Source organism: Prionailurus bengalensis, chromosome B1 (assembly GCF_016509475.1).
Source record: "Prionailurus bengalensis isolate Pbe53 chromosome B1, Fcat_Pben_1.1_paternal_pri, whole genome shotgun sequence".
In the NCBI taxonomy this organism is placed as follows: domain Eukaryota; kingdom Metazoa; phylum Chordata; class Mammalia; order Carnivora; family Felidae; genus Prionailurus; species Prionailurus bengalensis.
In genome coordinates, this window is record NC_057344.1 from 117,691,983 (window position 1) to 117,719,708 (window position 27,726).

The 27,726-nt window shown below is 39.4% G+C and overlaps 1 protein-coding gene across 1 annotated transcript in view; it reads right to left on the bottom strand.

The window, feature by feature from the left end:
• Window positions 1-27,726, bottom strand: part of ARHGEF38 (Rho guanine nucleotide exchange factor 38) — a 129,080-nt gene that overhangs the window by 92,496 nt on the left and 8,858 nt on the right. The window lies entirely within an intron of this gene.

Consider the following 27,726-nt stretch of genomic DNA (forward strand, 5'->3'; position numbering starts at 1 on the left):
AGGTTTCTTGTCCCTTCATTACAAACAATGCAGGGTTATTGTTAGCAAGGAAAAAGGCATGGGGTGTCTTCAGACTGTGTTCTCAGGAAGAAATGTGTGGTAGTTTGCCCTAAGGTTGGAATCCTATGAAACTATGAGCAACAAGGGACGTGAGAGTGGATACTTCTAACAAGTCGGTTGAATGACACTTGACTGTCATGGCTTGTCTTTAAAATATCCCATTGCCACTATATTAGGCTATAATCCTGGTCTTCAGGTTGCAGATAAAATGTATAAAAATCAGTTCAGAACTTCTTCTGGATACATTGGCTTTTAAATCAAAAGATGATTAAAAAAAATCAAGGGATGATGTTTAATTAGTAAGTGGAGCACCTTCCAATTTTGTTTGTAATAAAAAATTATTTAAAATAATTGCCCCTCATTCGTAGTGGGTGATATGCAAACCTCAATGAAATGGCAAACAATTGCATGTGATTGGGATTTTTCTCTCAGTTCGCAGTCTGAATCCATGGGAGTGAGGAACTGGTGGATTAAATACATTTCAACTAAGATTTTTCATTACCCATTTTCGGGATCATGTGTATCTTATTGTTTCAAAATTCTTGAACTGCCAAGTGGAAATTTTTAATTAAAAAAAATCACAGTGTTGATGAGATATTCAGATAAATGGGAAGCCTCACATATACCCAAAGTTTTATATAAAGTATAATGTAAGAAAGCTAAATATCTTTAAGAATGAGCTTCCCACAGCAGTGTAAAGTTTTGGAAGCCACAAACTAGGTCACAGATGAAATCAGAGCAGTGATAGATAGTAGGGCAGTGTGTGCGTGTGTGTGTAAATGAATTTGCTTCAAGCTGGAAGTCATCACAAACTTAATTTTCCTCTTAGTCTCTGCAGTTGCAGAAGTAATTTCATTTCCTTTAAAGCTAATATGATTCTAGCAACTGATATGTGAAACCTCTTCAATGCTGACACCACTTCCTGAGAATGTAGAGTTTTAAAAAAGGGCTTAAAAAGGGTCTGTATAAGGGGGAAAAAAGGACACAGGTCACAGTGTATGGAAATGGACATAAAGAGAGGATATTTTCTTGGCAGACTCCAGAAGCAAAGCTAAGACAACAGAAGAATCATTATAGTAGAGGGCTCAACATAATACTTTAAGGTGAAGAGACACTTTGGAAGTATGGAGAGCGCTCCTCTCTCCCTGGCTTGCTCGTTCCAGGGGTTCAGGCAGAAGCTCCATAATCAAACATCTGTGGAGGATGCTGTGAAGGTGATTCCAGTGTTAGTTTAGAAGGTGTGCTAGCCTGGTCTTTAAGCAACCCTGACTTGCAGGTGAATGTGCTTCCAGATCATTTGCCCAGTAACTATTCTTCCTTCATTGGGAAAGAAGATGGATTGGACAAATGGCATCTAAGAGCACACGGTGTTACAGGGCTTGGGACATTTGGTACCAAAGAAATAATCTACATAAGTTCTGTAAGAAGAGAAAAATCTATACAAGGAGAGAAAATGAATGCATGAGCTGGTCTGAAGCTTTCATATCGTGAGCTATGTTATGAGAAGTTTTGGATGCCTGTTAATATTTTTACTGGAAAGTAGAAGAAGCCTGCCTTTCGGCACCCCAAATTCAAAAGGACAAGTTATAATTAGGTGTCATTACTATGAATTGTTTGGGATATAAAAGAGGAAGGCAGGTTACTGATGAGGAGAGATGCAGTGAGCAGGTTGTATACACAACTTGACTTTGTAAGCCTTCTTGACAGGGCGGAGTGGAGAGCCATGGAGATTCTCCTGGGATATATGAATTGGCTTATAGAAAGAAACCTCACTAGTAGAGAGCTAACAAACCTGTTCAGATAGTATCCGCTTATTACTTATTACCTCCAAAATAAAAGGGACATTATTGAAAAACTATTCTGATATCTGCTTTTCAAAGTTCTAAACTTTTTGTGCCTTATAAAAATAATCTATCAACTATTTGGGGGCCTAGCAAGGAGAAAGGAGTCTTTCCTGAACATTGTCAAAGAGCCCTAAAATACATTCTCAGGTTCCTTTTAGTTCTAAATTCCACACTCAGTTACTATATCAATTTAACTTCACAGATTTTCCAGTTGCTGTGCTTTAAATGTCAAGTATCAGATTTTATCAATTAAACACTGCTTAGGGGCTCCTGGGTGGCTTAGTCAGTTAATTTTCTGATTCTTGTCTTTGGCTCAGGTCATTATCTCATGGTTCATGATCAAGCTCTGCACTGACAGCGCAGGGCCTGCTTGGGACTCTCTCTCTCCCTCTCGCTCTGCCCCTCCCCTGCTCATTCTCTCTCTCTCTCTCTCTCTCTCTCTCTCTCTGAAAAATGTAGAAAAAAATTTTTTAACTGCTTAGATTTTCTAATACTGCTCCACAGCTTGTTCAGAACAAAGTTAGGAGGTCATGGTGGTTGAAATAGGTCAAGATACTCATCTTCAGAAACTTCTACCTCAGGCATAAAAATCTCAGAGAATTTGCAGTTGAGGAAACTTATGAGATACTTTGTTTGCTCTTTTATTTTTTATTTTTTTTCTTTAAACAAGTTATTTCATCTATTCGAATCTTATAGACAATTTAGATATAATATAGAAAGAAAATAATTTTGATATGCCTTTGATGTATTCTTTATATTTTATTTTTCCCCATTTAAGTATTATTTTATTTATTTATTTATCTATTTATTTTTAATATGAAATTTATTGTCAAATTGGTTTCCATACAACACCCAGTGCTCATCCCAACAGGTGCCCTCCTCAATACCCATCACCCACTCTCTCCTCCCTCCCACCCCCCATCAGTTTGTTCTCAGTTTTTAAGAGTCTCTTATGTTTTGGCTCCCTCCCCCTTTAACCTTTTTTTTTTTTGTTTTTCCCCTTCCCCTCCCCCATGATCTTCTGTTAAGTTTCTCAGCATCCACATAAGAGTGAAAACATGTGGTATCTGTCTTTCTCTGTATGACTTATTTCACTTAGCATAACACTCTCCCGTTCCATCCATGTTGCTACAAAAGACCATATTTAATTCTTTCTCATTGCCACATAGTATTCCATTGTGTATATAAACCACAATTTCTTTATCCATTCATCAGTTGATGGACATTTAGGCTCTTTCCATAATTTGGCTATTGTTGAAAGTGCTGCTATAAACATTGGGGTACAAGTGCCCCTATGCATCAGTACTCCTGTATCCCTTGGGTAAATTCCTAGCAGTGCTACTGCTGGGTCATAGAGTAGACCTATTTTTAATTTTTTGAGGAGCCTCCTAACTGTTTTCCAAAGTAGCTTCCCACGAACAGTACAAGAGGGTTCCCGTTTCTCTACATCCTCTCCAGCATCTATAGTCTCCTGATTTGTTCATTTTAGCCATTCTGACTGGTGTGAGGTGGTATCTGAGTGTGGTTTTGATTTGTATTTCCCTGATGAGGAGTGACGTTGAGCATCTTTTCATATACCTGTTGACCATCTGGATGTCTTCTTTAAAGAAGTGTCTATTCATGTCTTCTGCCCATTTCTTCACTGGGTTATTTGTTTTTCGGGTGTGGAGTTTGGTGAGCTCTTTATAGATTTTGGATACTAGCCCTTTATCTGATAGGTCATTTGCAAATATCTTTTCCCATTCCATTGATTGCCTTTTAGTTTTGTTGATTGTTTCCTTTGCAGTGCAGAAGCTTGTTGTCTTCATGAGGTCCCAATAGCTCATTTTTGCTTTTAATTCCCTTGCCTTTGGAGATGTGTCAAGGAAGAAATTGCTGCAGCTGAGGTCAGAGAGGTTTTTCCTGCTTTCTCCTCTAGGGTTTTGATGGGTTCCTGTCTCACATTCAGGTCCTTCATCCATTTTGAGTTAATTTTTGTGAATGGTGTAAGAAAGTGGTCTAGTTTCATCCTTCTGCATGTTGCTGTCCAGTTCTCCCAGCACCATTTGTTAAAGAGACTGTCTTTTTTCCATTGGATATTCTTTCCTGCTTTGTCAAAGATGAGTTGGCCATACATTTGTGGGTCCAATTCTGGGGTTTCTATTCTATTCTATTGGTCTATGTGTCTGTTTTTGTGCCAATACCATGCTGTCTTGATGATGACAGCTTTGTAGTAGAGGCTAAAGTCTGGGATTGTGATGCCTTCTGCTTTGGTCTTCTTCAAAATTACTTTGGCTATTCAGGGCCTTTTGTGGTTCCATATGAATTTTAGGATTGCTTGTTCTAGGTTCGAGAAGAATGCTGATGCAATTTTGATTGGGATTGCATTGGATGTTTAGATAGCTTTGGTAGTATTGACATTTTAACAATATTTATTCTTCCAATCAATGAGCATGGAATGTTTTTCCATTTCTTTGTATCTTCTTCAATTTGCTTCATAAGCTTTCTATAGTTTTCAGCATACAGATCTTTTACATCTTTGGTTAGGTTTATTCCTAGGTATTTTATGCTTCTTGGTGCAGTTGTGAATGGGATCAGTTTCTTTATTTGTCTTTCTGTTGCTTCATTATTAGTGTATAAGAATGCAACTGATTTCTGTACATTGATTTTGTATCCTACGACTTTGCTGAATTCATGTATGAGTTCTAGCAGACTTTTGGTGGAGTCTGTTGGGTTTTCCATGTATAATATCATGTCATCTGCAAAAAGCGAAAGCTTGACTTCATCTTTGCCCATTTTGATGCCTTTGATTTCCTTTTGTTGTCTGATTGCTGACGCTAGCACTTCCAACACTATGTTAAACAACAGCGGTGAGAGTGGACATCCCTGTCATGTTCCTGATCTCAGGGAAAAAGCTTTCAGTTTTTCCCCATTGAGGATGATATTAGCTGTGGGCTTTTCATAAATGGCTTTTATGATGTTTAAGTATGTTCCTTCTATCCCAACTTTCTCGAGGGTTTTTATTAAGAAAGGATGCTGAATTTTGTCAAATGCTTTTTCTACATCGATTGACAGGATCATATGGTTCTTATCTTTTCTTTTATTGATGTGATGTATCACACTGATTGATTTGAAAATGTTGAACCAGCCCTGCATCCCAGGAATGAATGCCACTTGATCATGGTGAATAATTCTTTTTATATGCTGTTGAATTAGATTTTCTAGTATCTTATTGAGAATTTTTGCATCCATATTCATCAGGGATCTTGGCCTGTAGTTCTCTTTTTTTGCTGGGTCTCTGTCTGGTTTAGGAATCAAACTAATGTTGGCTTCATAGAATGAGTCTGGAAGTTTTCCTTCCCTTTCTATTTTTTGGAACAGCTTGAGAAGGATAGGTATTATCTCTGGTTTAAATGTCTGGTAGAATTCCCCAGGAAGTCATCTGGTCCTGGACTCTTACTTGTTGGGAGATTTTTGATAACTGATTCAATTTCTTCAGTGGTTATGGGTCTGTTCAAGTTTTCTATTTCTTCCTGTTTGAGTTTTGGAAGTGTGTGGGTGCTTAGGAATTTGTCCATTTCTTCCAGATTGTCCAGTTTGTTGGCATATAATTTTTCATAGTATTGCCTGATAATTGCTTGTATTTCTGAGAGATTAGTTGTAATAATTCCATTTTCATTTATGATTTTATCTATTTGGGTCATCTCCCTTTTCTTTTTGAGAAGTCTGGCTAGAGGTTTATCAATTTTGTTTATTTTTTCAAAAAACCAACTCTTGGTTTCGTTTATCTGCTCTACAGCTTTTTTTTTTAGATTCTATATTGTTTATTTCTCCTCTGATCTTTATTATTTCTCTTCTTCTGCTGGATTTAGGGTGTCTTTGCTGTTCTGCTTCTATTTCCTTTAGGTGTGCTGTTAGATTTTGTATTTAGGATTTTTCTTGTTTCTTGAGATAGGCCTGGATTGCCATGTATTTTCCTCTCAGGACTGCCTTTGCTGCATCCCAAAGCTTTTGGGTTGTTGTATTTTCATTTTCGTTTGTTTCCATATATATTTTTTAATTTCTTCTCTAATTGCCTGGTTGACCCATTCATTCTTTAGTAGGGTATTCTGTAACCTCCATGCTTTTGGAAGTTTCCCAGAGTTTTTCCTGTGGTTGATTTCAAGTTTCATAGCCTTGTGGTCTGAAAGTGTGCATGGTATGATCTCAATTCTTTTATACTTATGAAGGGCTGTTTTGTGACCCAGTATGTGATCTATCTTGGAGAATGTTCCATGTGCACTCGAGAAGAAAGTATATTCTGTTGCTTTGGGATGCAGAGTTCTAAATATATCTGTGAAGTCTATCTGCTCTAATGTATCTTTATTGATCCTGTGTCTAGTTGATCTATCCATTGTTGTAAGTGGTGTATTAAAGTCCCCTGCAATTACCACATTCTTATCAATAAGGTTGCTTATGTTTGTGATTAATTGTTTTATATATTTGGGGCTCCCGTATTTGGCACGTAGACATTTATCATTGTTAGCTCTTCCGGGTGGATAGTTGCTGTAATTATTATATAATGTCGTTCTTCATCTCTTGTTACAGCCTTTAAGTCTAGTTTGTCTGATATAAGTATGGCTACTCCAGCTTTCTTTTGACTTCCAGTAGCATGTTAGATAGTTCTCCATTCTCTCACTTTCAATCTGAAGGTGTCCTCAGGTCTGTAGACAGCAAATAGATGGGTCTTATTTTTGTATACATTCTGATACCCTGTGTCTTTTGGTTGGAGCATTTAGTCCATTTACATTCAGTGTTATTATTGAAAGATATGGGTTTAGAGTCATTGTGATGTCTGTAGGTTTCATGCTTGTAGTGATGTCTCTGGTACTTTGTGGTCCTTGCAACATTTCACTCACAAAATCCCCCTTAGGATCTCTTGTAGGGCTGGTTTAGTGGTGATGAATTCCTTCAGTTTTTGTTTGTTTGGGAAGACCTTTATCTCTCCTTCTATTCTGACTGACAGACTTGCTGGATAAAGTATTCTCGACTGCATATTTTTTCTGTTCGTCACATTGAAGATTTCCTGCCATTCCTTTCTGGCCTGCCAAGTTTCAGTAGATAGGTCTGCCACTAGTCTAATGGGTCTCCCTTTATATATTAGAGCGTGTTTATCCCTAGCTGCTTTCAGAATTTTGTCTTTATCCTTATATTTTGCCAGTTTCACTATGATATGTCATGCAGAATATCGATTCAAGTTATGTATGAAGGGAGTTCTCTGTGCCTCTTGGATTTCAATGCCTTTTTTCTTTCCCAGATCAGGGAAGTTCTCAGCTATGATTTGTTCAAGTACACTTTCAGCCCCTTTCTCTCTCTCTTCCTCTTCTGGAATTCCTATTATATGGATATTGTTCTGTTTGATTGCATCACTTAGTTCTCTAATTCTCCCCTCATACTTCTGGATTTTCTTATCTCTCTTTTTCTCAGGTTCCTCTTTTTCCATAGTTTTATCTTCTGATTTACCTATTCTCTCCTCTGCCTCTTCAATCCGAGCTGTGATCGCCGCCATTTTATTTTGCACCTCATTTATAACATTTTTAAATTCCTCATGACTATCTTTTAGTCTCTTGATCTCTGTAGCAATAGATTCTCCCTTGTCCTCGATGCCTTTTTTCAAGCCCAGCAATTAATTTTATGACTTTATTCTAAATTCTTGTTCTGTTATATTGCTTAAATCATTTTTGATCCATTCGTTTGCTGTCGCTACTTCCTGGAGTTTCTTTTGTGGAGAATTCTTCCATTTCCTCATTTTGGATAGTCCCTGCGTTTGCTCCAGACTGCAGAGCACTTCCCCTGTGCTGTCTGGAGTAACTCGTGTTGGTGGGAGGGGCTGCAGTCAGACCCAATGTCTGCTCCCAGCCCACCGCTGGGGCCACAGTCAGACTGGTGTGTACCTTACCTTCCCCTCTCCCAGGGTCAGGACTCACTATGGAGTGGTGTGGCCCCTGTCTGGGCTACTTTCATGCTGCCAGGCTTGTGGTGCTGCTTTGATGGGATCTGGTGTATTAGTGAGGGTGGAGGGGCGATCCGCAAGGTGCACAGGGGCGGGAGGGTCAGGCTTAGCTTGCTTTGTTGTTGGTGGTCTCCTGCGGGAGGGGCCCTGCAGCACCAGGAGGAAGGCAGGCAGACCTGTCAGAGGGATGGATCCACAGAAGCACAGTGTTGGGTGTTTGCACAGTGCAAGCAAGTTTGGTGAACTGGTTCCCTTTGGGATTTCGGCTGGGGGATGGGAGAGGGAGATGGCGCTTGCCAGCACCTTTGTTCCCCACTGAGCTGAGCTCTGTCTCCCAGGGCTCAACAACTCTCCCTCCCAGTGTCCTTTTGCCCTTCCCACTGTCTAAGAGCAGAGCTGTTGACTTTTAACATTCCAGATAGTAAGTCCCACTGGCTATCAGAAGTCACTCCGTCTGGCCCTTTGGCTTTTGCAAATCAGACTCAGAGGCTCTTCCTTGCTGGGAGGGCTGCCCCTCCACCGCCCCAGCTCCCTCCTGCCAGGCCGTGTAGCGTGCACCACCTCTCCGCCCTTCCTAACCTCTTCCGTGGGCCTTTTGTCTATGCATGGCTCTGGACAGTCCGTTCTGCTAGTCTTCTGGTGGTTTTCTGGGTTATTTAGGCAGGTGTGGGTGGAATCTAAGCAATCAGCAGGACGAGGTGAACCCAGCATCCTCCTTCCCTCCCAGCATCCATCTTCCCTCTGCAAGTTCTTTTTTTTTTTTTAATTAGATTCAACACCCAACATGTGGCTTGAACTCATAGCCCTGAGATCAAGGGTCACCTCTTCCACCAACTCAGCCAGCCTGGTGCCCCTATTTGCTCTTTTGATTCAAGTTTACTGCAGGAACAAAGACCTGACTTGCATCATTTTATGGTGGGAACTCTAAATACTTTGCCTGTTTGCATTTCTTAAACCAACAGTCTCCACAATGCACTGTGGTACAAATTTAGTTTTTATAAGGTCCTTTTCTACCTTTAAAACTTACAACTGTTATACTGTTTTTACTTACAAAACTATTTATAACTTTTGAATATTACCAATATTCACCTGTGATAACCTTTTATTTCTAGATAAAGCAGCAGAAGAGCTAAGTATTTAGGAAAGAAAGAAAAATACAGCTTTAGAAATGAATATTGTCCATCAATTAGCATAAAATAAAAGACTGTGTCAATGTGAAAGTAAAATTGAGGCTAAAAGACTATTTAGATGGTTTTAACCCAAATATACCACTGTGCATGCAAACAGTGACATGTAAGTGACGTTCCTTTCCTCTCTATTCCTTGCACCTCAAGCTTCATTTTTCCAGCAGTGATCATCAATTTTCACTATTCAAGTCACTGACTTCATTGGTAACGTATGTGGAAATTCCTGGCCAAGGAAGTTTGTGTAAAAGGAGGTGGCTGCAGTTTGGGGAAAGAATAATCAGACTTAGTATCAGCTCTGCCACTCTTAGCAGCAAGAACATGGTGGACAGGTTAGTTATCCTCACAGATCCTCTGTTTCCATATCTGTAAAATAGGAATGAAAACCTTCACAGTGTTACCATGAAGACTGAATTAAATGAGCAGCAGTATGTGGGAGATCCTTGGGACCTTTAAAACAATCTAAATATTAGTTGTGTCTCTAGATATTGGAATGCTAGGGTTCATTCCTCTATACTCTCAAACTTGTCCACCATTTGGGACAAACAATTATCCCATTATTTTATAGTTATCGACTTGTCCAGAGAACTGCAAGGCTCTGAAGTGCATGAACAGCCATGTTGAGAGGGGAGAGGAAGAGGAGAAAAAGTAGGGGTGCTGTTCTCTGGGGAAAGTCAGGATAGAGCTCAGGTTTGGAATTCTGAGCAGCTTCCTTGGGTTGGGTGTCCATGTAGGGAGAACCATGGTTTTTAGGAAAATGAAAAGGCACCCAAAGATAAGAGAACACTTGGGGAGAACTGACGACAAATCTGCAGTGACAGCCCAGGTTTTGCTCAGAGTTCATGGATGCTCTTTCTGCTCTATTGCTGTTGCTCTTGCTGCTGCTGCTTTGGGTGGATTTGAAGGAGAGGTAATTGCTTTATTATTTTCTTTTCAAATTATAAAATAATACATATCATAGGGATTAAGTGCCCAGACTGTGGACTGGACTTTCTGGGTTTAAACTCTATCTCTAATGTTTATTAGATCTGTGATCTTGGCAAGTTATTTAACTCTTTGCTTGTCAACTTCCTCATCTGTAAATTAAGGAAAACATTAGTGAAACTTTATAAAGTTATTATGAGGATAAAATGAGTTAATGTTTGTTAAATATAACAGCATGTGGCAGTATAACAGATATTGTGTGCGTTTGCTATTATTATTGGATGTAATCCCTATTTATTATCAGTAATATCATTTTCACTGTATCATTAGCTGTATTCCTGTTTAAGGTGTAACATTCCCCTAACATGCACATACAAACATACATACAGCAGTTAGTTTTGTTTTTTTGTCTTTGTTTTTTTATTTTTGTTTTGTAATAATGGATTCAAATGCATATTCTTCTGCAACTTGCTTTTTCAACTTTAACAGTATATTGTATTTTTCATATACACATGTATATCTTTATTCTTTTTTTTAATGTTTGTTTTTGAGAGAGAGAGAGGGTACACATGCGCACATGAGTGGGGGAGGAGCAGAGAGAGGGGGACAGAGGATCTGAAGAGGGCTGTGTGCTGACAGCAGAGAGCCCAATGTGGGTTTGAAGTCATAAACTATGAAATCATGACCTGAGCCGAATTCGGACTGTTAATCGACTGAGCCACCCAGGCATATATCTTTATTCTTTATAATAGCAGTATAGTTGTCAGGCACTGCCATTTGCCTGCTCAATATCGAATCTCCCATTTATCTTTCATAAATTGAATCCTGGATAGATAAAAATGCTTACTTGTTAGACTCTTCTTCAATCTATGATCCACCGTTGGCCAATGAGATATGAGCAGAAATCTTTGGGACAAGGAAAACCTGGGACTTGGGACAAGGAAAACTTCACTAGAATGCCTTTTCTTTCATCATCTACACCTCATGGTTCTTACCCAGCTATGCTGGGACTATGACACAATAGCCATGGGGATTAAGACACACAAAGGATGACAGTGTGGAAAGACATAAAGAGCCTTCCTACTCCTAGGCTTTTTGCCTGAGATACATAAATTTCTATGTGTTAAGCCACATTTTTCTACTACTCTTAAGGGAGAGTACGTTCCTATCTGATAGGGATTTTGCCATCGGGATGTACAAATGCTAGAAGTAATGTAACCTAAAATATGAAAATGGCCAGTAGGGGAGGAAGGATATTAGGAAGACATTTTATAGTCTAGAGAGTTGGTGGCCATCGCTATCCAATGTCAAAATATTTGGTAAATCTATATTTCTCCATACCAAGACATATAATTGGGGAAATGGTAGCAAAAATAAAAATGTTTGCAGATACTGATTATTTATTGCTTTTAGCACAATCATACATTTGAGATATTAACTCAGACCACAGTGAGTCAATATATAAGGAGAGATGGAAGAAAAAAAAGTAAAAAAGATATTCTGCTGGTGGCCTATAATCTAGACTGAGCACCCCAATTGGATTCAAAATGCCAACTGCTTCCATCCTTAAAGTGAAGCCCAAGAGATAGCTTTAGTAGGTGATGAGAACAGTGCCTCAGGCCTTCCTCTTCCACAAAGAATTCTTTGCCATTCCAGAGAAGGAAAACACACCAGCACAGATAAAGTTGAAGGTGGTACCTGAAAGACTACCAGTGGCCATTAGGCTAAAGAATGTCAAATCCTGCCTACTTGAGTCCTGGCCATTCATCTGACTCGTGGATCTCTGCTAATCTCCTGTTGTACTTCTTAGAGAAACTTCTGGGCTTTGGAAAACATCTCTGAACATTTGTGGTCCTGACTTACCTTTTCACTATTGATCTGCTTTCTCCTGGTTTCTACAAACTGGATTCTTGCCCACTGTAGTAGGCAGAATAATGGTCCCCCAAAAGAAGTCCACATTCTAATCCTCAGAACCTGTAAACTGTAGGTTATCTTACGTGGCAAAGGGGGCTTTGCTGATGTGATTAAGGTTACAGACTCTGAAATGAAGAAATATTCTGGATTATCTGTGTAGGTCCAATCTAATTACATTATTTCTTCAAATGTTTATTTTTGAGAGAGAGAGAGCATGATCAGGGGAAGGGTAGAGAGCGAGGGGGATAGAGGATCTGAAGTGAGCTCTGTGCTGACAGCAGAGAGCCTGATGTAGGGCTTGAACTCATGAACCATAGGATCATGACCTGAGTCGAAGTTGGGTACTTAACTGACTGAGCCACCAACATCCCCAAATTATTTCTTATTAGCAGAGGAGAACAAAAGAGAAGTTAAAGTGAGAGGGACTTGACCCACCATGGCTGGATTTGAAGACGGAGGAGGGGGCTAAGAGCCAAGGAATGTGGGTGGCCTTTGGAAGCTGACAACAGCCTTTGACTGATAGCCAGCAAGGAAATAGTTACCAACAATCTGAAAGAGTGAGGAACGGATTCTCCCCTTAGATCTCTAGAAAGGAGAACAACTCTACCCACACATTGATTTCAGCCTGTGAGATTCTAAAAGCCACTTTCTACTCAGCCACTCTGGTCTTCTGACTGAGGGAAACTGTGAGATAACACATTTGTGTGATTTTAAGCCATTAAATTTGCTATGACTTGTTACAGTAGGAAACTTGTATCCTCACATATGCTGATTCCTAAAAGATCATGTTCACCATGCTTAGGCTGCCCTTTTTAAGAACATTAAACTAGGGGCACCTGGGTGGCTCAGTCTGTTAAGTATCTGACTGCAGCTCAGGTCATGATCTCATGGTTCATGGGTTCGAGCCCCACATTAGGCTCTGTACTGACAGCTCATAGCTGGGAGTCTGCTTCAGATTCTGTGTCTCCCTCTTTTTCTCTGCCCCTGCCCTGCTCATGATCTGTCTCTCAAAAATAAATAAATGTTAAGAATTAAAAAAAAAAAAAAAGAACATTGAACTATATGCTTATAAGACTCCTTCCACCTTTCAGTGTTCTTCAGCAAGTTTTCCCAAACTGCTAGTCCAAGATGGCCTGTGCCACAGGAGCTTTGCAACTCAATGCAGGGATTTTGCCCGTTGGTGAGCATAACTAATAAGACCCGTTCAAGATTACGTTCAAGAAGGGAGAGTTTATTACTTGCAGCAAGCAAGGAGATCATTGGGGATAGCTCCCAAAGCAGTGTCTCCTGGAACAGTGTGCTTAGCTTGGTGATATTGAGCTTTTCTCATCTTGTGGTTACCAGGAAGTTTTACAAGCTGCTGTTTTCACCTTGCCATCTCCTGCTTCAGCTTTTTCAGGATGTTCTGCCAGTGTAACTAAATGAACATTAAGGCAATAGGTTCAAAATTTTCCACTGCTACCTTTTCCATTAAGAGGTAAAAATGGCCCCTGCTCTTTCAGATAGTTTAAACTTCTCTAATGAAAAACACAAGATTGTCTGTTGGACTTTTTCTTTCCGTCTACTTTTTAGCCTTTGTTCGATTTTGGTTTTAGTTTCTGGTGGGGGCCAGAAAATTCACACTTGGAAGGTTGGTGTAGAGTTGGACAAAAGTCTTCAGTTAGATAAACATTAACAATGAGCCAGTGAAGAGAAGAAATAGATCGCTATGGAAGAAAGGCAGGCCATACCAAGTATATTTCACAGAACAGGAAAAAGGAACCCCAAATTGCTGGACGGAGATTCAGAGACATTGGAAACATTAAAGATTCATTTAAAGTCAAATTTAAAAATTAGTCTGAAAATTAAATTTAAAATTCCTTTAAAAATATTTCCAATGAATGGATGAGCCTTCAAAAATGTAGAAGAAATCCTCTGAGGACAGGAGCAAACCTTATGCACAGTTCAGGGACTTCGGAGAGGCTAAAAACTGCCAAACCACCCGGAGGCATGTACAGATGCTGGCAGGCCAGGAAGATGAGAACTTGCATGTCTGTGTAAGGAGACAGAACTTGTGGAACTGGGGTCTGGGCAAGGAGCCTGATTAGAGAAACAGCATAAAGCCAGGAACAAAAAGGAAACACACTCAGGAAAAATTGAACTGGTACAAATAACGCTCCAAATGGAGAGCCCTCAATAGAAATCATCTGTCTCAGCCGTGGTTCTGAGTAGTGATAGAACAAAAAGAGTCGGGGGATCCCCCCAATAAATTGAGGACGTTGGTCAGCTCTCATCTGGGTTTTGGGCTTGGATTCATTAAATATAACAAATAGTTAAGGGCCTACTAGGAGCCTCTCAGTGTTCCAGGGGCTGGGATATGGCAGTTTAAAAAACATCAGAAAACAAATCCCTTTCCTCATGGAGTTTAGATTCTAGAGGAGGAAGTTATTTAGTATACTAAAAGGTGGTAAGTGGTATGGAGAAAAGTAAAGCAATGACGGCCTCTAGGAAGTGCTCAAAAGGTGTGCAATTATAAATAAGATGGCGGGTAAGGTGTCAAATCAAGCAGGCTCGAATGCTGAGAAACAGCCTCGCAGTTGTCTTGGGTATGGAGTTTTCAGCAGAGGAACCAGTCAGTGGGGAGTTTTCAGGTGAGAATGTGCGTGGCCTGTTCAGAAATCGGGCAGGAGGCCAGTGTGGCTGAAGAGGGATGGACGGGCGGCAGAAGGACAAGTGGGAGAAGGAGAGGAGGTGAGCAAATCGGAGGAGTGGGCAGCTTGGCAGAGGCTGTGGTGCTTAGTAAACATTTTCAATGTTTAAACGTCTTTGTAGTGTTGCGGAAAAGGTAAAGGCATTGATGAACTTTAGATGCTTTTTGATTAAGAATTCACGTTAAAATTTTAAAGCCAACCATTCAAATCATAGAAATAGGATGTGAATTTTCAAAACCTGTAGATACAAACATATAATGAGATAAAAAAGCAATTCAAAAGAAGAAAAGAGAAAACAGAGAGGAACAAATACGAGGTAGTAGAGCGAAACGTATGAGTAATCACAGGGAATCAAATAACCAGAATACCAAACTGGATTTTAAAAACCACCAGGGGTGCCTCAGTGGCTCAGTAGGTTAAGTGTCTGACTCTTGGTTTCAGCTCAGGTCATGATCTCATGGTTTGTGGGTTCGAGTCCCTCGTTGGCTCCATGCTGTGGAGCCTGTTTGGGATTTTCTCTCTCTCTCTCTCCCTCTCTGCCCCTACCCCACTTGTGTGCTCTTTCTCTCTCTCTCTCAAAATAAATAAACAAACTTAAAAAAAAATAGCTATGCATTGTTTACAAGAGAGAAAAAAATAAATACATAGAGAGGTTGAAAGTAAAAAGAGTTCCTGAGCCAATATTAATTAAAAGAAAGTGAAGCTGTTTTTATATCTGACAAAATAAACTTGAAGGCAAAAATAAAAGTGGGCACTATATAATGATGAATCGTTTTTCCCGACTGTGTCTTCCTGACGTGAACATTTTAATATTGCGTGTACTGAATCACATGGTTTCAAAACGTGATGCCAAAGTGAGGGAGCTGTAAGCAGATTTTGATAAATCATCTGAAATAATGGTTTTATAAACACAATTCAGTAACAGGCCAAATAGGATAGAAAAAATGTGTGCTCAATAATTAGAGATTTTATATTCTTCTAAAGGACACACATAACCTTTATGAAAATATACCACATTCTAAGCCATAAATTTAAAAGACTCAGTACTTACGAACCACAACTATAATGCAATTCGGTTAGAAATAAATATCCAGGGGCGCCTGGGTGGCTCAGTCGGTTAAGCAGCCGACTTCGGCTCAGGTCATGATCTCGCGGTCCGTGAGTTCGAGCCCCGCATCGGGCTCTGTGCAGACAGCTCAGAGCCTGGAACCCGTTTCAGATTCTGTGTCTCCCTCTCTCTGACCCTCCCCTGTTCATGCTCTGTCTCTCCCTGTCTCAAAAATAAAAAAAAAAAACGTTAAAAAAGAAAGAAAGAAATATCCAGAAAATCCTTCAGTTCTATTTGTTTTGGAATTAAATTTAAAAACTCCTAAGTAGGGGTGCCTGAGTGGCTCAGTCAGTTAAGCGTTCGACTTCAGCTCAGGTCATGATCTCACAGTTTGTGAGTTCAAGCCCCATGTTGGGCTCTGTGCTGACAGCTCAGAGCCTGGAGCCTGTTTCAGATTCTGTGTCTCCCTCTGTCTGCCCCTCAACCACTTGCACTCTGTCTCTTGCATTGTCTCAAAAGTAAACATTAAAAAAAAATTTTTTTTTAAAAACTCCTAAGTAACTGATGGGCCATAGAAGAAATCATAAAAATAAATAGAAGATATTTATTTCAAAAGATAAGAAATATTTACATATATGTAGCGAAAACATCACTTACAGAAAATGTGTAGCCTAAAATTCATGTATAAGGAGAGCAGCAAGACTGAAGATGAATGATTTAAGAATCTCAATAAGAAATAAAAAGGGGAGGAGAATACAATAAATAAAAGAAAATGCAAGAAAGAAAATGAAAAAAAAACAATGAAATTGAATAGAACTTCAATTCAGGTCTCACATAATTACCACAGATATTTTGCAGGGAATATGAGATCACACACACACAAAAATCCTAAAACACACAAGGAAACAAAGTACCGCGAGTCAGAGACAGGGAAAAAAATAGCACAATTATACCCACAAAGCTTAAGATATTAGAATTATGAGACAGAGATGTATTTAAAAAGTATATTTAATAGGCCAAACAAGCAAAAAGTGGTTTGAAATTATGAACAAGAAACAGGAAGCTATAAAAATTACCAAGTTGATTTATAAACAATGAAATATAGCTTTGAAAAATAAAATTCATAATGAAAATTTAAAAACTCAATGGAATCAAAACCTCAATGAAAAGATAAAATAGTAAATGATACAAAGCAGAATTAATGAATCAAGCCAAAGATGTTATACGGAATGTGACAGAGAGAGGTGATGTGATGTACAATATGCAATACAGGTAGAGGACATTGAGAATTGAAGAAGAGTGTCTACCAAACGCTTAACTGGAGTTTCGCGGGGTATAATAGAGAAGGAATAGAGGCAATATGTGAGGTAACAATTGCTGAGGACTTTTCAGAATTTTTGAAAGACATTAATCCTCAGAATCAGAAATTACAATGAATTTCAAACACAATAAAAAAAAAGAAAACTACACCTAGATATAGATAGCATTTGAAATTTCAACATAACGAGAGTGAATGGAAGATCTTAAGAACAGGCAGTGAAAAAGGACACATTACGTAAAAACGGGTAGCAGTTAGACTCATGGCTGCCTCCATAACAGCCATGACAGAGCTAGAAGATAGTAGAATAATACTTCAAAGGGTTGAGAGAAAATAAAAGACACCCTAGAGTTGTATGCCTCGTAAAAATTTCTCAAAATAAACATATTTTAGGAAAACAAGATTTTAGGTTACCACCAAAATATCTTCATTAAAAATAATTCCAAAAGATAGATGTACCTTACTCAGTAAATGGTCCCAAATGGAAGATTGAAATGCAGAAAGGAATAGGATGGAAATGAAGAAGGAAACATGTATCATATGGAAGATTAATCTAAGAAAGACATGGAAACCAGTGGAGAGAAAATAAACAAATATAAAATGTAACCCATGAAATGGACATTTGCTAGTCAATTTTAACTGCCTTTCACATTAAAAGGGAAACACATAGAGAGGAGCATACCTAAACATACTCAGGAGAAATTTCTAAATTCCAAGGATAAAAAGAAACTCTTACAAGCTTCTTGAATGAAAAAATTAGGAAGGCACTCTGAGTTGAATTACATTTCTTATGTGAAACGTTAGACACTGGAAGACATTGCAATATAATGTGTAACGAATTCTGAGAGAAAAAGACTTTGCTCTTGGCCCCCTTGTTATTTCTATTTTAGGACAAAAGACCATTGATTTCAATTATCATAGAACTTGGAAAGTAGCCACGCTTGTAATCTCTCTGAAAATGTTAACCTCAGTAAGAAGTCCAGTTAAACAAAAATAGGATCCAAACAACTCGGGGTAGTGGAAGACAAGATACAAAAGAAGCAGCTGTAGAGACTTCCTCTTTCCAAACTCCTGATGAAAACATTCAACGTATAACAGGATCCTGCTTGAAAGTTTAGAAATCTCAGTGCTTTGAGGCTAAGAGCTCTCTAGAGAGAGCAGGGATGTGCAGTATTCACTATTGTGCCTACAGAAAAAGCAAGGGCTTTGGAAATGCTTAGAGCAAAGACCAGAGATCGACAATTCCTCCCACTGTCCAGGAAGGTCTGGTGGAACTCAAGGGCGGGAGACGAAGGTGAATAATTAGAACTGGTATTATATTGAAGCAAAATGAGTGCAAGAATAAAAGAGAACTTCAGAAGTAGTGAAAATGTAATGAAACCATGAAACACACGCCGATAGAACAGACCTACATAAGGCCTTCTGAGTGTATCGAAATCGCTACCCACCCCAAATTTAACATTTATTATAGTAATTGAAAAAAAGAGGAAAAAAGTTTCAATGTCAAAAGCAAGTCATATTTTAAAGTTCACAATGGTTTTGACTTCGGTTGGGATGTAAGGCAGCTCTTTACAAAAAAGACTTTCTTTAAAAAAAAACTGGGGGCGGGGGGCTTATGGGAGTTTTAAAAATCACATAGAAAGGAAAGCTTATAAAAATGAGTTGAAGTATAAATAGAGTAAATAGCATAACTGAATACATCTTTGTTCCAAATATGATCCTGGTGATGGAGTGACCTTCATAGTTAATTATATCCTTGTATCTCCCAGGCTCTTGGGCTATATATCATGTGCGGCACACATGACTAATGTACTTTAGCTGGGCTGCTTCTATCATGCATCACATGTACGTTGCATCAAATTTCCTGGCAAAAATGTTATTTCAAGGTAATGTGTATAATAAAAATGTTCTCTTGGTGTCACAACAATATTATTTCTCCTCTGACAGTATTGTTAGAATATCTACATTGATTAATACTTACCTGCCAATTCAAAAAGGAACATATGTTGTGGGTAAAAATAGTCAAGCACACTTTATAAAATATAAAGACTAAAGTGACTTCTTGGTGGAATTCAACATAAAACATCACAAAATATGACTAGGGAAGCAGGAGCTGATCTCAAGATTATGATTTTTATTTCAATAATTTTAATAATAAAGTTTTCCTAGAAGGATATACTTTTTATTTTTTTAATGTAGTAAAATATACATAACACAAAATTTACCATGTTACCCATTTTTTAATGTTTATTTTTGAGAGAGAGAAAGAGAAAGTGGGGGAGGGGCAGAGAAAGAAGGAGACACAGAATCTGAAGCAGGCTCCAGGCTCTGAGCCATCAGCACAGAGCCCTATGCGGGGCTAGAACTCACGAATCATGAGACCATGATCTGAGCCGAAATCAGATCCTTAACCAACTGAGCTACCCAGGCGCCCCACCACGTTAACCATTTTTCAGTGTTCTGTTTGGCAGCATTAAGTATATTCACACTGCTGTGCAACCATTACCACCATCCATCTTCAGAACTTTTTCATCTTGCCAAACTGAAACTGCACACCCATTAAACACCAACTCACCATTTCCTCATCTCCCCAACCTTTGGCAACCACCATTTTACTTTTTGTCTCTATGAATTTGGCTACTCTAAGTACCTCATATGGAATTATATGGAATTATATGGAATTATAGAATATTGGTCCTTTTGTGAATGGATTACTTCACTTAGCATGTTTTCAAGGTTCATCCATATTGTAGCACGTGTCAGAATTTCCTTCCTTTTTAAGGCTGAATAGTGTTCCATTATATGCCACATTTATTTATAGGAGTATATATTCTGAAAAATTATTTTTGATGTTGGGCCGCCTGGGGGGCTGAGTCCCTTCAGTGTCCAACCCTTGGTTTTGGCTCAGGTTATGCTCTCACAGTTTCGGGAGTTCAAGCCTCACATCAGGCTTTGCACTGGCAGTGCAGAGACTGCTTGGGATTCTCTCTCTCCCTCTCTCTCTGCCCCCACCCCCACTTGTTCTGTCTCTGTCTCTCTCAAAATAAATAAATAAACAAGCTTAAAAAAATAAATAATTAAAAACTATTTTTGATGTTAAAACATTGTGCACTATTATTGAAACTCTGCTTGTTATAATACATTGTGATAGCCTTTAATAAGAGCAGCTATTATGAGCAAGTACCCATTACGTACCCATTTATCAAAATACACATTATCTATAATCTTCCTGACAACACTAAAAATGGGACACTACTCTGATTTTAGAGATGAGTAAACTAAACACAGCGAATGTGAGTGAAATTTATCCAGTGACTCACAGAGCGTGCGGAAATGCTGGGATTTGAACCGGATGTGCTTAGCTCTGAAGCCCCGGCTCTCTGCCCTCCACCACCTGACTGCTTACGTTGTGATCAGGGTACATTACATTACGTGTGGTAGAACTGTGCTGGACAGGTGGACACACAGTTCAGCACTGACTCTGCCAACCACTAGCTGTGTGACCATGGCCAAGTCATTTGGCCTCACTAAACTGCTTCATCTGCAGAAAGGGAATAACACCAGTAGTGATGGTAATGGCAGTAAGAGCTTACCTATATGTTTGAGCACTCCTGTTGTGCTAAATACTAAATTTGTCTTGTGTTAGCTCTTCAGTCCTCACGGAAACACTACAAGGTAGATTTTTTAATTCCCTTCCTTTTATTTACACATGAAGAAGCTGAAAGACACAGAGGTTAAGGCCCAAGGTCACACCTGAGCCAATCTGGCTCCTCAACCTGCACTGTAACCACTGCTCATTGCTAGGAAGTTTGAGAATGGAAATAAAGCATACAAATTGCTCAACTCAGTGTGTGACACACAGAAACCACTCAAAAAATGTGAGTCGTTATTTTTATGGCCATGATTTACTTGCCATTTTTCTATATCTGGTTCTGAATGGCTGCACCTGCTTTTCCTCCTTTGCCCCCCTCTGCTTTGGAAATGTTCCAAAGGTGGGGGTGGGGTGGGGATTGAGCATCCATCAGGAAATCACCTTCCTTCACTCTGGACCTATTCTAGGAAAAAGCACAATATGGCAAGGACTTCGACACAGTCAGTTCAGTACCAGGCCAAACATGCATTCTTATTACTTAGGCTGAATTCAAATGAGGTGGGAATATAGCCCTTGCATGCTATGCTGTTTGGCATAATATGAACCCTTGAATTTTAAAAGTCTAATTCTCTCCCATTTACCCTGAAGCTAAATCACCAATGTAAATGAGTTTCTGAGAAATTCACTGAAAATGTTGTGCTTCTTAAGAAAGTTGAAAGAGCAGGAAGATGACTAAAATAGGATATATGTCCTGCTAAAGTACACGTTATTCTTACTTTTAAAATCCTAGGTCCTTATTTATTTGGATTAAGGCTCCTAACTGATACTATTTATCAATGACTGAAAAACAATCATGGATTTTGATTTCTGTAATTATATTAAAATCTCATTTATCTCTTAATAAAGAAGAGTTGGAGCTAATACTTTCATACACCAAGTTTAAGGTTGTGCCTAATGCCTTAACACCACCCCCCACCCCATACCCTCAAGACCAGACTAGGCAGGCACATATACTTATTACCATTCAACACTTATTCACTGAGGAACCTACAGAGTCACTTGACTATGGAGAACACAGGATAATGTAACGCAAAAAGCTGACCCTGAATTAATTCATAATTTCGTTACAGCCATCAATATGTTTACAATTAAATAAGAATAAAAATTATCTTGGGGCACGTGGGTGGCTCAGTCCGTTAAGCATCTGACTCTTGATTTTGGCCCAGGACATGATCCCAGGGTTGTGTGATCAAGCCCTGAGATGGGCTCCACCCTGGGCCTGGAGCCTGCTTCAGATTCTCTCTCTCTCTTCCTCTGCCCTGCTTATGCATGCACATACTTCTTATTGTAATTACATTAATTTAATTACACTTATATAAACTGATGAAATATGAGAGTAAAAGAGTATGTGTGTTTCCATGAAAACTTCTCTGAGGCTTTGAAATGATTTGATAAAGTCAGGTTGCCAAAATATTTCTGCTATAATTAGGAGTTGAATGTGACAACTGTAAAAGATTTAAGAGAAAATTATTCTAGAAAGATTGTGCAAACAAATCACTTCATAATTTAAAATATCAATCAATGTTTTAAAACTGGCATACAGATATAATTACAATAAACTGTGACCTGTGCTGGACATAGCACAGCCTAGAGGTCAGGCCTGGGAAGAAGTGACAGAAATGAAATCTGAAAGAGTAGCACTAGTCAAGAAGAAGGGCTAGTGTCCTGAGCAAAGGGAGTAGCATGTCCAAAGGCTTGGCAGCAAAAGAAGATTAGAAAAAAAACTCAGCAAGGGGTGCCTGGGTGGCTCAGCCAGTTAAGCGTCTGACTTCAGCTTGGTGCTGACAGCTCAGAGCCTGGAGCCTGCTTTGGATTCTGTCTCCCTCTCTCTCTGCCCCTCCCCCGCTCATGCATGCTCTCTCTCAGAAAGAAATAAACATTAAAGAGAAATTTTTTTAAAAGAAAGAAGAAAAAAAGCTTAGTGTGACTGAGGGCAAATGTCAGAGAATGTGGTAAGGATGTGATAACGGGATGAGTCTAGAGAAATTATCAGGAGACTGATCTTGAAGGCCTACGTAAGGAATCTGGAGCTTTGTTGTTGTTGTTGTTGTTGTTGCTGTTGCTGTTTTTAAAGTTTATTTACTTTAAGGGGGGGGGGAGAGAGAGAGAGAGAAAGAGAGAGAGAGAGAGAGAAAGAGAACTCATGCAGGGGAGGGTCAGAGAGAGAGGGAGAGACAGAATCCCGAGCAGACTCTGCACTATCAGCATGGAGCCTGATATGGGGCTTGATCCCACGAACCATGAAATCATGACCTGAACCAAAATCAAGAGTCAGACACTTAACCGACTAAGCCACCCAGAAGCCTGGTTATTGTTCTTAAGTAGACTTCATACCCCGTGTGGGGCCCAACATGAGGCTTGAACTCACGACCATGAGATCAAGACCTGAGCTGAGATCAAGAGTCAGGTGCTTAACCAACTGAGCCACCCAGGTGCCACAGGAATCTGGAGTTTTAAGAACTCCTAATTCTAAGATTCTCTGCAAGATCATTTTGGCCTCAGTAGTATCAGATTTCAAGGAAGAGGATGGTGAGCAAGCCTGAAGGTAGGGAGATGGTGAGCTACCCATGAATCTAGCCAGTCTAGTTGTGAGGGGAGAGACTGGGGCAGTTATGTTTAGTCTGGTTATCAAGAAGATAGAATTTAACAGACCAAGAGAAATTTCTGAGGTAAACTGGGTGAGCAATCAGTGTATGGGGGAAAGGAGAAGAAACGTCAAAGCTCACTTTCAGATTTCTGACCGAGAACAGGGAATGATGCCATTTAAAGAAATAGGGAATAATGAAGGGGAAAGCAGGTACAGGAGATAAGGTGATAAAGTCTATCCAGTCCTATTTCATTATATAGAAAAGGAAAACTAATTTCTAAAGAAGAAAGTCTTTTACCTTAAGTAACAGAGTCATAAATTGAGTTCAGAGCTTCTGACCATCACCCCCTCCCTCCCTCCACCTGTCCAGCCCCTTCTCTACCCATCCAGTGTAAACACCACTCATAATTCTATCTAGGGTTTTATTCCAGACATATCATTACCAACCCCCCACATATGATTATGAATGTTCTTTCATCCCTCTCCAAACCATATTTCATGTCTGCCCCCATAAACCAAAAAAACCTTGGCTTAGCATTGCATTGAACCCTACTGACTTAAGTTTCACACAGTAAAATCTTTTATCAGTTTCAATGGAAATCTGACCCACAGGAAGATGAATGGAGCAGGTCTTCTGTGAAATAGGTTGAAAATAATTGCATGTCACACAGGTTTTGGAGAAAAGCCAGTGAAGTATTCAGCGAAAATGTGAAAGAGCAGACCCTCCACTGCTCTGAATTTGAAAGCTCAAACATTGGGGCAGGGAAATATTTTATTCTCATTCGAAGGGCATGTGATTTATTTTCTCTGACTGCTAATTGCTGCAGAAAGTAAAGGAGTGGGTTTCAAAAAGAAATTACAACAAAGCTTACCTAGCTTGAAAAATACTTAAGTAGCATTGGTTTGAATTTACAGGCTCCTACAGTGAGCAGCATAGTACAGCCAAAACAATTAGGAGCTAAATAAATGGGGACTTTCTGGGAATGTCTTTATTTAAAGTCTTTAGCAGGAGAAGATTAGTGAAAGAGGACAGGTTTTAAGCCCTGAATAGAAAGGGAACTTTACTTAGTAAAGTCTTCACTGTATTCAATTTTTCTGTTGTAATTGTTCTATTGTGAAAAATGTAAAATTTTGGCTGGACGAGAAAAACTGGTTTTACCCATCTGTTTGTTCATTCAACAAATATTTACTGAGTGCTCATCGTGTAAGGCATTATTCTAGATCAGTAGTTCTCAACCAGCAATGCTGATAAAATTTTGAACAATACTCAGAAACTTCAAGAGACTCTTAATTTCTACCTGCACGTTCAACTACAATTTACAAAAAAAAACAAATAATGTTTATTTTTGAGAGAGAGAGAGCGACAGAGTATGGGCAGGGGGAGTGGCAGAGAGAGAGTGGGACACAGAATTTGAAACAGACTCCAGGCTCTGAGCTGGCATCACAGAGCCTGAGGCAGGGCTTGAACTCACAAACTGTGAGATCATGACCTGAGCCAAAGTAGGATGCTTAACTGACTGAGCTACCCAGGCTCCCAGTTCATCTACATTCCTGAAGTAAACAGTGGCCAACAAGCAGATCCAGTGGCTGTATTGTTTTATTATTTTTAACAAAATGTTCCATGTGGAAGGAAGTTAGAAAGATGCACAACTGCAATGAATAAAGTATATACTCCATAGATTCACTAGAATATTCCACTCTAAGAATAAAAATCTGATAATTTGTATTATTTAGTTTTTGAAAACTCCTCATCATCACTAACAATGGGGCACACAGCAGGATGAGGATGTTTAATGAAAAACTGGGTTGGAATGTCAAACCATATTGCTCCTCTGGCTTAATTGTCCTTAGTGCTTTGCCATGTTCTATAGCAGTGGTATCCAAAGAGGTACAGATAGCCCAGGAGTTCTTTAAGACAATCCATTTGACATAATGCACCTATGTGCCTAGTACGCATGCTTAATTGGTGTTAGTACCTTCTTTTTCATTTATGAACCTTCAGACAGGGAGACCAGTTTTAGTCCCTGTTCCATGTTGTAGGACATATTTAATCCCTTTGTCTGGAATGCCCACTACCCCCTTGCCCTTAAATAATCCAAATTGGATTTCAAGATTCAGATTTCAATGTCTCTACTCTTGTTGCATGCTTAAACTCTTTTCCATCACAATTCTTTTTTTTTAATGAATATATATATATGTATATATATATAAACACACTTTTTAATGTTTATTTTTTTATTATTTAAAAAAATGTTTATTTATTTAGTTTGAGAGAGAGACATAGACCATGAGCGGGGGAGGGGCAGAGAGGGAGGGAGACACAGAATCTGAAGCAGGCTCCAGGCTCTGAGCTGTCAGCACAGAGCCTGACGCGGAGCTTGAACTCACGAACAGCAAGGTCATGACCTGAGCCGAAGTCAGATGCTTAACTGACTGAGCCACCCAGGCACCCCATTTTAATGTTTATTTTCGAGAGAGAGAGAGAGAGAGAGAGAGAGCATGAGTGGGGGAGGAGCAGAGAGACAAGGGGACAGAGGATCTAAAGCGGGCTCCATGCTGACAGCGGAGAGACCTTTGAGAGGCTTGAACTCACAAACCGTGAGATCATGACCAGAGCCGAAGTTGGATGCTCAACTGACTGAGCCACCCAGGTGCCCCTTTCCCATCACAATTCTTATATTGCTTTCTTATATCTCTAATATAAGAATAACCACTTGATAAGAGGTGGATGCTGTGATGAGCTGATCAGTTCCCCTTCAGGAACAAAAGACTTACTGCCCCAGCTGCAGGGAGTGCCACCTACAGACAGGCCTTCCTCAGGAACCTCCCCATCATACCTCCTTCCCAGGATGGCCCCAAGCCAGTAACTTGAAGGGCGATGTAAGGGTCCTTCATCCCACCGGCAACAACTCTAAAGGATCATCTTATCTTTAGGACTTGCCTTTAGAGTTGGCTAAGGCTTCCGTTGAGACCAGATCACAGCACAACTGGTTCTCTCTCAGTTCTGTGCCTTTCCCTTCTCTTCCACAGGTGGTGGTCACAAGCACATAATAAGCTCCTGCACCCTAATCTCCATCTCAGAACCTGCAACCCAGAAACCCAACCTGCAGGCACACCTCAGGCACGTACCCCATTGCTGCAATTATTGGTTCATTGCCTGTCACTCAGTGGACTGGGTTTGTTTCTGATGTATTTTTATATTCTCAGGATCTAGGCAGCATCTGGCACATATGAACACCTAGAAATCCTTGTGGAATAAATTCATTAAAACTGAGATCTCCTTTTTCTTTGGCCAAGAAATTATTTCTTTTCTTGTTTAATTAGATTTACTCATTTATATTCTCTCTCCCTTTATAGTAAAAGAATTTAGGGCAGTTTAAGCCAAAAGTTAACTGCAATTAAGTAATGGGGAAATAGGAATGACAGAATTATAAAGACAAGTATGTCAATGATATGGATCAATATACTTGTAATTAGTCATTTAATAACTTTTAGTCACTGAGCTGAGCATCTACTATATATCAGGCACTGCTTGAGTGTTAAAATAAGACTAAATCTCTATCCCCAAGGAGAACTACATTCATATGGAAAAGAGAGGTGAAAATGGAACAGTGTAGTTTTAGAGAGCAGTGGGTAAGTAATACAAAGGCTGCAGAAGGGCCTGAACACCTGAAAATATGCTACTTTGGCATATTGATTATTTAAGCTAAAGGCAATTGAGAAATGCCTTTAGGCAAAGTATAAATTTCTTGTGAGAAAGATGCCCTTCCAGCATCAGGATGAGGACATTCTTTTTTTTTTTTTTAAGATTTATTTTTAAGTAATCTCTATACCCAATGATCAGGAGTCACATACTCTTCTGACTGAGCCAGCCAGGTGCTCCAGAAAGAGAACATTCTTATTACCAGAGATGAGGAGCTGACACCAAGATGAGTCTGTAGAGACCTCACTAAACCAATCCTTATGTTCTATGAGCTCCCCCCACGTATTTCCTGTTTACTTTCCCACAATTTCACACCCCTGGTCCAAGTCCTTTTTCCCTTTGTCTTGTCACATCTCCACAACTTATCACTCTTTGTTAAAATGGTATATAACCATGGGCCTAGTTGCTCATTTGGGATTTTCCCTCCTTTCTGTGAAGCCCTCCATGTCATGTAAAAATATTAACATCAAATAACATGTATATGATTTTTTCCTGTTGGTCTGTCTTTAGTGAGTTCAACTCACTGGTTCCAGCCACAGAAGCTAGGAGAAAAAAGGAAATATCTTTCCTTCCCTATACCTCTTGAGGTAGGATGGTCAGAGAAGGACTCTCCCAGGTGAGCAAAGGCCTCAATGAGGAGAATCCTTCCCAGCTGAGATTTGAGGGAAGAAATGCTTAGGCAAGGAAAACAGCTACTCTAAAGGCCAAGCATTCAGTACAAATTGGACTCTAAGCCTCAGGAAGCTAAATGCAGTAAATTGCTTGTTTTTATCTGGGAAGGAGACATGTTTTAATTCTTAAGAAGAGCCAAAGCATTTCCTTGACTAAAAC